This window comes from Coregonus clupeaformis, unplaced genomic scaffold, assembly GCF_020615455.1.
Source record: "Coregonus clupeaformis isolate EN_2021a unplaced genomic scaffold, ASM2061545v1 scaf0022, whole genome shotgun sequence".
Classification (NCBI taxonomy): Eukaryota; Metazoa; Chordata; class Actinopteri; order Salmoniformes; family Salmonidae; genus Coregonus; species Coregonus clupeaformis.
The window spans coordinates 607,501-620,000 of NW_025533477.1; the positions used below are offsets into that span (position 1 = coordinate 607,501).

Genomic DNA, 12,500 nt, shown 5'->3' on the forward strand with positions numbered 1-12,500 from the left:
GAGACCATAGGGTTCTATATAGGGCACTACTTTAGACCAGAGACCATAGGGTTCTATATAGTGCACTACTTTAGACCAGAGACCATAGGGTTCTATATAGGGCACTACTTTAGACCAGAGACCATAGGGTTCTATATAGGGCACTACTTTAGACCAGAGACCATAGGGTTCTATATAGTGCACTACTTTAGACCAGAGACCATAGGGTTCTATATAGTGCACTACTTTAGACCAGAGACCATAGGGCTCTATATAGGGCACTACTATTGACCAGAGACCATAGGGTTCTATATAGGGCACTACTTTAGACCAGAGACCATAGGGTTCTATATAGTGCACTACTTTAGACCAGAGACCATAGGGTTCTATATAGTGCACTACTTTAGACCAGAGACCATAGGGCTCTATATAGGGCACTACTATTGACCAGAGACCATAGGGTTCTATATAGGGCACTACTTTAGACCAGAGACCATAGGGTTCTATATATATTCCTCAGAGAGTACATTCCTCAGAGAGTACATTCCTCGGAGAGTACATTCCTCAGAGAGTACATTCCTCAGAGAGTACATTCCTCAGAGAGTACATTCCTCAGAGAGTACATTCTTCAGAGTACATTCCTCAGAGAGTACATTCCTCAGAGAGTACATTCCTCAGAGAGTACATTCCTCAGAGAGTACATTCTTCAGAGTACATTCTTCAGAGAGTACATTCCTCAGAGAGTACATTCCTCAGAGAGTACATTCCTCAGAGAGTACATTCTTCAGAGTACATTCTTCAGAGAGTACATTCCTCAGAGAGTACATTCTTCAGAGTACATTCCTCAGAGAGTACATTCCTCAGAGAGTACATTCCTCAGAGAGTACATTCCTCAGAGAGTACATTCCTCAGAGAGTACATTCCTCAGAGTGTACATTCCTCAGAGAGTACATTCCTCAGAGAGTACATTCCTCAGAGAGTACATTCCTCAGAGAGTACATTCCTCAGAGAGTACATTCCTCAGAGAGTACATTCCTCGGAGAGTACATTCCTCAGAGAGTACATTCCTCAGAGAGTACATTCCTCAGAGAGTACATTCCTCAGAGAGTACATTCTTCAGAGTACATTCCTCAGAGAGTACATTCCTCAGAGAGTACATTCCTCAGAGAGTACATTCCTCAGAGAGTACATTCCTCAGAGAGTACATTCCTCAGAGAGTACATTCTTCAGAGTACATTCTTCAGAGTACATTCCTCAGAGAGTACATTCCTCGGAGAGTACATTCCTCGGAGAGTACATTCCTCAGAGAGTACATTCCTCAGAGAGTACATTCCTCAGAGAGTACATTCCTCAGAGAGTACATTCCTCAGAGAGTACATTCTTCAGAGTACATTCTTCAGAGAGTACATTCCTCAGAGAGTACATTCTTCAGAGTACATTCCTCAGAGAGTACATTCCTCAGAGAGTACATTCCTCAGAGAGTACATTCCTCAGAGAGTACATTCCTCAGAGAGTACATTCCTCAGCGTGTACATTCCTCAGAGAGTACATTCCTCAGAGAGTACATTCCTCAGAGAGTACATTCCTCAGAGAGTACATTCCTCAGAGAGTACATTCCTCAGAGAGTACATTCCTCAGATAGTACATTCCTCAGAGAGTACATTCCTCAGAGAGTACATTCTTCAGAGTACATTCCTCAGAGAGTACATTCCTCAGAGAGTACATTCTTCAGAGTACATTCCTCAGAGAGTACATTCCTCAGAGAGTACATTCCTCAGAGAGTACATTCCTCAGAGAGTACATTCCTCAGAGAGTACATTCTTCAGAGTACATTCTTCAGAGAGTACATTCCTCAGAGAGTACATTCTTCAGAGTACATTCCTCAGAGAGTACATTCCTCAGAGAGTACATTCCTCAGAGAGTACATTCCTCAGAGTGTACATTCCTCAGAGAGTACATTCCTCAGAGAGTACATTCCTCAGAGAGTACTTTTTTTTTTTTTTGTAATTTTCGTACATATTTCCCTATCAGACTTTTCATCCTTCTACAAAATATACTTTCCTGCAACCTGCCTCACTCAATGTGGAACGGATTCTATTATTGACTTACCTTTTATCCAGAATCTAGAATCTCCAGTTGAAACTAGCTAGCCAGCTAACTAGCTACTTGCTATTAGCCACGGCTAGCGGTGTTTCACCCAGAACATAGGATTTTTTTCCGCAGGATTAATTTTAATCACTGGACATTGATCACCGGATATTCGGCCAGTCTGCACAGCGCGTTATCGACCCAGAACATATCAGTTCTTCCGCCGGATTCACTGATTCACTGGACCTCTAACTCCGGATTCATCGCCACCAGCTGGCTACAACAAAACGGACGCTGTGGTCTGGCTAATCAACCTGAGCTAGGCCCATCTCCCGGCTATCTACCTCTCTATCAACTGGGACGGGACCACCTAGGATTGACGCGGAGCCCCGCCGATCCTACACGACTGGTCTGCCGACGAAATCGTCTGATGTGGTTACGACGTAACCACGAAGATTCCATCCATCTGCTAGCCCTGGCCCGTTAGCACACGCTTACTCACTAAACTGAACTAGCTACTGAACTAGCTACTTGCTATTGGCCACAGCTGGCGGTGTTTCACCCAGAACATTTGATTTTTTTTTTTTTTCCCGCGGGATTGGTTTTAATCACTGGACATTGATCACCGGATATTCGGACAGTCAGCACTGCGCGTTGTCGACCCAGAACATATCAGTTTTTCCGTCGCTACCAGCTGGCTACAACAAAACGGACGTAGCACACGCTAGCCGTGGCCTCTTGCTCACTGGCGCTTCACCACCGGACCTTGTGATAACTCAGCTATACAGCTGATATCTGCTGGACTGTTCCTTTTTTACGGTACTACATCCTGTTTATGTTTAGCCTCAGCCCAAACATGGTTAGTTTATTGTTGTTTCGGTTATTTCTAATTGTACTATATCACTGTAGACCCCCAGCCTAGCTGAACCTGCCTTGGTTAGCCCCTTTGTCCCTCCACCCATACACTCACAGACCGACTCAATTTATGCCTCTAGAGATACTATCTCTTTCAGTGTTACCCAACGCTTAGGTTTACCTCCACTTTACTCATGTCCTTCCATATCCTTGTCTGTTCATAATGCCCTGAATCTTTTCTATAACACCCGGAAATCTGCCCCCTTTATTCTATGTACCCAACGCACTAGAAGACCAGTTCTTAAAGCCTTTAGCCGTATCCTTATTCTAGTCCTCCTCTGTTCCTCTGGTGATGTAGAGGCTAACCCAGGCCCTGTAGCCCCCAGTATCACTCCTACTCCCCAGGAGCTATCATTTGTTGACTTCTGTAATCGCAAAAGTCTTGGTTTCTTGCACATAAATATCAGAAGTCTACTTCCTAAGTTTGAGTTATTCACTGCGTTAGCACACTCTGCCAACCCTGATGTTCTAGCAGTGTCTGAATCCTGGCTCAGGAAGGCCACCAAAAATTCTGAAATTTCCATCCCCAACTATAACATTTTCCGTCTAGATAGAACTGCCAAAGGGGGTGGAGTTGCAATCTACTGTAGAGATAGCCTGCAGAGCTCTATCATACTATCCAGGTCTGTGCCCAAACAGTTTGAGCTTCTACTTCTAAAAATCCACCTTTCCAGAAATAAGTCTCTCACTGTTGCCGCTTGCTACAGACCCCCCTCAGCCCCCAGCTGTGCCCTGGACACCATATGTGAATTGATTGCCCCCATTTATCCTCTGAGTTTGTACTGCTTGGTGACCTAAATTGGGATATGCTTAATACCCCAGCCATCCTACAATCCAAGCTAGATGCCCTCAACCTCACGCAAATTATCAACGAACCTACCAGGTACAACCCTAAATCCTTAAACATGGGTACCCTCATAGATATCATCCTGACTAATATACCCTCTAAATACACCTCAGCTGTCTTCAACCAGGATCTCAGCGATCACTGCCTTATTGCCTGCGTCCGTAACGGGTCCGCGGTCAAACGACCACCCTCATCACTGTCAAACGCTCCCTAAAACACTTTAGCGAGGAGGCCTTCCTAATTGACCTGGCCCAGGTATCCTGGATGGATATAGATCTCATTCCGTCAGTAGAGGATGCCTGGTTGTTCCTTAAAAGTAATTTCCTCTCAATCTTAAATAAACATGCCCCATTCAAAAATACAGAACTAAGAACCGATATAGCCCCTGGTTCTCCTCAGACTTGACTGCCCTTGACCAGCACAAAAACATCCTGTGGCGTACAGCATTAGCATCAAATAGCCCCCGCGATATGCAACTTTTCAGGGAAGTTAGGAACCAATATACACAAGCAGTCAGGAAAGCAAAGGCTAACTTTTTCAAACAGAAATTTGCATCCTGTAGCACTAACTCCAAAAAGTTTTGGGACACTGTAAAGTCCATGGAGAATAAGAGCACTTCCTCCCAGCTGCCCACTGCACTGAGGCTAGAAACACTATCACCACCGATAAATCTACAATAATCGAGAATTTCAACAAGCATTTTGCTACAGCTGGCCATGCTTTCCATCTGGCTACCACTAACCCGGCCACCAACTCTGCACCCTCTGCTGCAACTTGCCCATGCCCCCCCGCTTCTCCTTCACACAAATTCAGACAGTTGATGTTTTGAAAGCGCTGCAAAATCTGGACCCCTACAAATCAGCTGGGCTAGACAATCTGGACCCTTTCTTCCTAAAACTAGCCGCCGAAATTGTCGCAACCCCTATTACTAGTCTGTTCAACCTCTCTTTCATAACGTCTGAGATCCCCAGAGATTGGAAAGCTGCCGCGGTCATCCCCCTCTTCAAAGGGGGTGACACTCTAGATCCAAACTGCTACAGACCTATATCCATCCTGCCCTGCCTTTCGAAAGTATTCGAAGCCAAGTTAACAAACAGATCATCGACCATTTCGAATACCACCGTACCTTCTCCGCTATGCAATCCGGTTTCGAGCTGGTCACGGGTGCACTTCAGCCACGCTCAAGGTCCTAAACGATATTATAACCGCGATTGATAATAGACAGTACTGTGCAGCCGTCTTCATCGACCTGGCCAAGGCTTTCGACTCTGTCAACCACCGCATTCTTATTGGCAGACTAAATAGCCTTGGTTTCTCAAATGACTGCCTCGCCTGGTTCACCAACTACTTCTCAGATAGAGTTCAGTGTGTCAAATCGGAGGGCCTGTTGTCTGGACCTATGGCAGTCTCTATGGGGGTGCCACAGGGTTCAATTCTTGGGCCGACACTTTTCTCCGTGTATATCAATGATGTCGCTCTTGCTGCTGGTGACTCTCAGATCCACCTCTACGCAGACGACACCATTTTGTATACATCTGGCCCTTCATTGGACACTGTGTTAACAAACCTCCAAACGAGCTTCAATGCCATACAACAATCCTTCAGTAGCCTTCAACTGCTCTTAAACACTAGTAAAACTAAATGCATGCTTTTCAATCGAACGCTGCTAGCACCCGCCCACCCGACTAGAATCACCACTCTCGACGGGTCTGACCTAGAGTATGTGGACAACTACAAATATCTAGGTGTCTGGTTAGACTGTAAACTCAACTTCCAGACTCACATAAAGAATCTCCAATCCAAAGTTAAATCTAGAATCGGCTTCCTATTTCGCAACAAAGCCTCCTTCACTCATGCTGCCAAACATGCCCTCGTAAAACTGACTATCCTACCGATCCTTGACTTCGGCGATGTCATTTACAAAATAGCCTCCAACACTCTACTCAGCAAATTGGATGTAGTCTATCACAGTGCCATCCGTTTTGTCTCCAAAGCCCCATACACTACCCACCACTGTGACCTGTACGCTCTTGTTGGCTGGTCCTCACTACATGTTCGTCGTCAAACCCACTGGCTCCAGGCCATCTATAAATCACTGCTAGGCAAATCCCCGCCCTATCTTAGCTCATTGGTCACCATAGCAGCACCCACACGTAGTCTGCGCTCCAGCAGGTATATCTCACTGGTCATTCCCAAAGCCAACACCTCCTTTGGCCGCCATTCCTTCCAGTTCTCTGCTGCCAATGACTGGAACGAATTGCAAAAATCTCTGAAGCTGGAGACTCTTATCTCCCCCAATAACTTTAAGCATCAGTTGTCAGAGCACCTTACCGATCACTGCACCTGTACACAGCCCATCTGAAATTAGCCCACCCAACTACCTCATCCCTATATTGTTATTTAATTTGCTCTTTTGCACCCCAGTATCTCTATTTGCACATAATCTCTTGCACATCTAGCATTCCAGTGTTAATACTATTGTAATTATTCTGCACTATAGCCCATTTATTGCCTTACCTCCATAACTTGCTACATTTGCACACACTGTATATATATTTTCTGTTGTATTTTCTGACTTTATGTTTTTTTTCTTTACCCCATATGTAACTCTGTGTTGTTTTTTATTGCACTACTTTGCTTTATCTTGGCCAGGTCGCAGTTGTAAATGAGAACCTGTTCTCAACTGGCTTACCTGGTTAAATAAAGGTGAAATAAAAATAAAAAAAACATTCCTCAGAGAGTACATTCCTCAGAGAGTACATTCCTCAGAGAGTACATTCCTCAGAGAGTACATTCCTCAGAGAGTACATTCTTCAGAGTACATTCCTCAGAGAGTACATTCCTCAGAGAGTACATTCCTCAGAGAGTACATTCCTCAGAGAGTACATTCCTCAGAGAGTACATTCCTCAGAGAGTACATTCCTCAGAGAGTACATTCTTCAGAGTACATTCTTCAGAGAGTACATTCCTCAGAGAGTACATTCTTCAGAGTACATTCCTCAGAGAGTACATTCCTCAGAGAGTACATTCCTCAGAGAGTACATTCCTCAGAGAGTACATTCCTCAGAGTGTACATTCCTCAGAGAGTACATTCCTCAGAGAGTACATTCCTCAGAGAGTACATTCCTCAGAGAGTACATTCCTCAGAGAGTACATTCCTCAGAGAGTACATTCCTCAGAGAGTACATTCCTCAGAGAGTACATTCTTCAGAGTACATTCCTCAGAGAGTACATTCCTCAGAGAGTACATTCCTCAGAGAGTACATTCCTCAGAGAGTACATTCCTCAGAGAGTACATTCCTCAGCGTGTACATTCCTCAGAGAGTACATTCCTCAGAGAGTACATTCCTCAGAGAGTACATTCCTCAGAGAGTACATTCCTCAGAGAGTACATTCCTCTGTGTCCCAAGTTCTCCAATGAACTGCATCAGCCTTGGTCTAAGGTGAACTCAAGGTTCCATGTCCCAAGCCAGTGCAAGCCTTGAACCTTCATGGCTTCCCCCGAGGAGTTGGGACTGGACCAGTACCCTGTCATGGACCCCATTGTTGCGGCCATGGTCCTCCCAGACAAGGAGATCATTGGTAGGTCTCCCCGCTGTCCTCCGGGACCTCATCGGGCTGCTGACGACCACTTAAAGGAAACCTTCCTGACCTTGAATATGACTACTCTGCAGCAGACATACCTGCACGGTCTAATAGCTTGCCTGTCCACCGACAGTGACCCTGAGCTGACTGCTGAAATTACTCAGATGTCCCCACTCCTCTCCCTCTCAAACGTTGAGATGTCACGTGCTAATGGCAAAGCCTTGTCTACGGTCTTCTCGTCACGCGGACAGCTTTGGCGCTCACAGTCAACGATGTCAGCCTCCGTGAAGAAACCCGTTATGGAGCATCCCATCTCCCCAGGCCAAGTTTTTGGCCCTGGTGTGGATGCCATTTTGGACCAAATGGCAAAGCTGCGGAAGGACAGACAGACCCCTCAGTCTTAAAGCTGCGGAAGGACAGACAGACCCCTCAGTCTTAAAGCTGCGGAAGGACAGACAGACCCCTCAGTCTTAAAGCTGCGGAAGGACAGACAGACCCCTCAGTCTTAAAGCTGCGGAAGGACAGACAGACCCCTCAGTCTTAAAGCTGCGGAAGGACAGACAGACCCCTCAGTCTTAAAGCTGCGGAAGGACAGACAGACCCCTCAGTCTTAAAGCTGCGGAAGGACAGACAGACCCCCTCAGTCTTAAAGCTGCGGAAGGACAGACAGACCCCTCAGTCTTAAAGCTGCGGAAGGACAGACAGACCCCTCAGTCTTAAAGCTGCGGAAGGACAGACAGACCCCTCAGTCTTAAAGCTGCGGAAGGACAGACAGACCCCTCAGTCTTTCAAGGATCCCCCTGCCCTGCATTACCCTGCCCAGAGACAATTGCTGTCTAGACCTCAGCTCTCCCCTGCTTTGTAAGGCCGCTTGGGCCCTCCCCCCAAACCAGCCACGTCAGCGGCATAACAAGCCCTCTGCTCCAAAGAAGGACGGGCCGCCTCAGTCATCCTGATGGGAGTGGCCCCGGCATCGGCCGCTTCTCCCACGCCCATCTGGCAAAGTGGGAGGAGCTTGTGGAGTCCCCCCGAGTGCTGGATACAGCACTACAGGGGTACAAACTCCAGTTCCGACTCGGCCACCACCTTTCAGAGGGGTTTGGTCAACTACAACAGCCGACCCCCAGAAAAGAGAAGCTCTCCTACTGGAGATTGCTATTAGCGGGGACAGCATGGGAACTACCTCGGAGGCCGGACCTATTGTCACAGGCAGAGGGCACATTGTGCCATCTGAATCCCTCCCTCCTGCAGCTGTGGGCCTGGCCCGTGAACAGCGAAAATGGTCTGGTTTAGATCTTGAGCCCTCTGTTGTTAACATCTTACAGAGTGCCAGGGCCCCGTCCATCACGTCAACCTATGACACGAGATGGGGCGTGTTCTGCCAGTGGTGTGGGGAGCAGGGGGTTGCTCCAGAATCTGGTGGCATAAAAACTGTGCTCCAGTTCTTGAGGTTAGTGATCTACTGAGAATAGGGGGGGGTCATTTCAAACACACTCTGATAGTCCTCCTAAAGCAGGCATTGTGTAAAGGAGCAGTAGATCATGTCCTTGATCCTGGATGAAGTTTTGAAATCCTTAAGAGTCTATTGACGCACCAGTGTAACAATCTAATGAACATAATAACAAATCCTCAGTTTAAGATACCGATATGTTCAGCTATATCTCCACTGCATGTTGTTCTATATCTCTACTGTATGTTGTTCTATATCTCCACTGTTCTATATCTCTACTGTATGTTGTTCTATACTCTACTGTATGTTGTTCTATATCTCTACTGTGTTGTTCTATATCTCTACTGTATGTTGTTCTATATCTCTACTGTATGTTGTTCTATATCTCTACTGTATGTTGTTCTATATCTCTACTGTATGTTGTTCTATATCTCTACTGTGTTGTTCTATATCTCTACTGTATGTTGTTCTATATCTCTACTGTATGTTGTTCTATATCTCTACTGTATGTTGTTCTATATCTCTACTGTATAATGTTCTAAATCGCTACTGTATGTTGTTCTATATCTCTACTGTATGTTGTTCTATATCTCTACTGTATGTTGTTCTATATCTCTACTGTGTGTTGTTCTATATCTCTACTGTATGTTGTTCTATATCTCTACTGTGTTGTTCTATATCTCTACTGTGTTGTTCTATATCTCTAATGTATGTTGTGCTATATCTCTACTGTGTTGTCCTATATCTCTACTGTATGTTGTTCTATATCTCTACTGTGTTGTTCTATATCTCTACTGTGTTGTTCTATATCTCTACTGTATGTTGTGCTATATCTCTACTGTGTTGTCCTATATCTCTACTGTATGTTGTTCTATATCTCTACTGTATGTTGTTCTATATCTCTACTGTGTTGTTCTATATCTATACTGTATGTTGGTCTATATCTCTACTGTATGTTGTTCTATATCTCTACTGTGTTGTTCTATATCTCTACTTTATGTTGTTCTATATCTCTACTGTGTTGTTCTATATCTCTATTGTATGTTGTTCTATATCTCTACTGTGTAGTTCTATATCTCTACCTATGTAGTTCTATATCTCTACTGTGTTGTTCTATATCTATACTGTATGTTGGTCTATATATCTACTGTATGTTGTTCTAAATCTCTACTGTATGTTGTTCTATATCTCTACTGTATGTTGTTCTATATCTCTACTGTATGTTGTTCTATATCTCTACTGTATGTTGTTCTATATCTCTACCTTGTTGTTCTATATCTCTACTGTATGTTGTTCTATATTTCTACTGTGTTGTTCTATATCTCTACTGTATGTTGTTCTATATCTCTACTGTATGTTGTTCCATATCTCTACTGTATATTGTGCTATATCTCTACTGTATGTTGTTCTATATCTCTACTGTTTTGTTCTATATCTCTACTGTATGTTGTTCTATATCTCTACTGTATGTTGTTCCATATCTCTACTGTATGTTGTTCCATATCTCTACTGTATAATGTGCTATATCTCTACTGTGTTGTTCTATATCTCTACTGTATGTTGTTCTATATCTCTACTGTATGTTGTTCTATATCTCTACTGTATGATGTTCTAAATCTCTACTGTATGATGTTCCATATCTCTACTGTATAATGTGCTATATCTCTACTGTGTTGTTCTATATCTCTACTGTATGTTGTTCTATATCTCTAAAGTATGTTGTTCTATATCTCTACTGTATGTTGTTCTATATCTCTACTGTGTTGTACTATATCTCTACTGTATAATATTCTATATCTCTACTGTATGTTGTTCTATATCTCTACTGTGTGTTGTTCTATATCTCTACTGTATGTTGTTCTAAATCTCTACTGTATGTTGTTCTATATCTCTACTGTATGTTGTTCTATATCTCTATGACCTCTACTGTATAATGTTCTATATCTCTACTGTATGTTGTACTATATCTCTACTGTGTTGTTCTATATCTCTACTGTATGTTGTGCTATATCTCTACTGTGATGTTCTATATCTCTACTGTATGTTGTTCTATATCTCTACTGTATGTTGTTCTATATCTCTACTGTATGTTGTTCTATATCTCTACTGTATGCTGTTCTATATCTCTACTGTATGTTGTTCAATATCTCTACTGTGGTCCTATATCTCTACTGTATTTTGTTCTATATCTCTACTCTGTTGTTCTATATCTCTATTGTATGTTGTACTATATCTCTACTGTGTGTTGTTCTATATCTCTACTGTATGTTGTCCTATATCTCTACTGTATAATGTTCTATATCTCTACTGTATGTTGTTCTATATCTCTACTTCATGTTGTTCTATATCTCTAGTGTATGTTGTTCTATATCTCTACTGTGTTGTTCTATATCTCTACTGTATGTTGTTCTATATCTCTACTGTATGTTGTTCTATATCTCTACTGTATGTTGTTCTATATCTCTACTGTATGTTGTTCTATATCTCTATGACCTCTACTGTATGTTGTTCTATATCTCTACTGTATGTTGTTCTATATCTCTACTGTATGTTGTTCTATATCTCTACTGTATAATGTGCTATATCTCTACTGTGTGTTGTTCTATATCTCTACTGTATGTTGTTCTATATCTCTACTGTATGTTGTTCTATATCTCTACTGTGTGTTGTTCTATATCTCTACTGTATGTTGTTCTAAATCTCTACTTTATGTTGTTATATATCTCTACTGTATGTTGTTCTATATCTCTACTGTATGTTGTTCTATATCTCTATGACCTCTACTGTATAATGTTCTATATCTCTACTGTATGTTGTTCTATATCTCTACTGTATGTTGTTCTATATCACTACTGTGTTGTTTTATATCTCTACTGTATAATGTTCTACCTCTACTGTATAATGTTCTATATCTCTACTGTATGTTGTTCTATATCTCTACTGTGTGTTTTGTTCTATATCTCTACTGTATGTTGTGCTATATCTCTACTGTATGTTGTTCTATATCTCTACTGTATGTTGTTCTATATCTCTACTGTATGTTGTTCTATATCTCTACTGTATGTTGTTCTATATCTCTACTGTATGTCGTTCTATATCTCTACTGTATGTTGTTCTATATCTCTACTGTGTTGCTCTATATCTCTACTGTATAATGTTCTATATCTCTATGACCTCTACTGTATAATGTTCTATATCTCTATGACCTCTACTGTATAATGTTCTATATCTCTATGACCTCTACTGTATAATGTTCTATATCTCTATGACCTCTACTGTATAATGTGCTATATCTCTATGACCTCTACTGCATTTTGTTCTATATCTCTATGACCTCTACTGTATAATGTTCTATATCTCTATGACCTCTACTGCATTTTGTTCTATGTCTCTATGACCTCTACTGTATGTTTAAGTGATAATGCCCTTGAAGCCGGTGTTTGGAGGATATATTGGCACGTGCCAATATTAGACCCACACGTTGTATAATGTTCTATATCTCTATGACCTCCACTGTATGTTGTTCTATACAGTGGCTTGCGAAAGTATTCATCCTCCTTGGCATTTTTCCTATTTTGTTGCCTTACAACCTGGAATTAAAATGGATTTTTTGGGGGGGTTGTATCATTTGATTTA

At 42.6% G+C, this 12,500-nt stretch overlaps 1 protein-coding gene across 1 annotated transcript in view; it reads left to right on the forward strand.

Annotated features, from left to right (window-relative positions):
- Positions 1-12,500, forward strand: part of LOC121555989 (fibroblast growth factor 16) — an 83,481-nt gene that overhangs the window by 3,939 nt on the left and 67,042 nt on the right. The gene's annotated exons all lie outside the window — the stretch shown is intronic.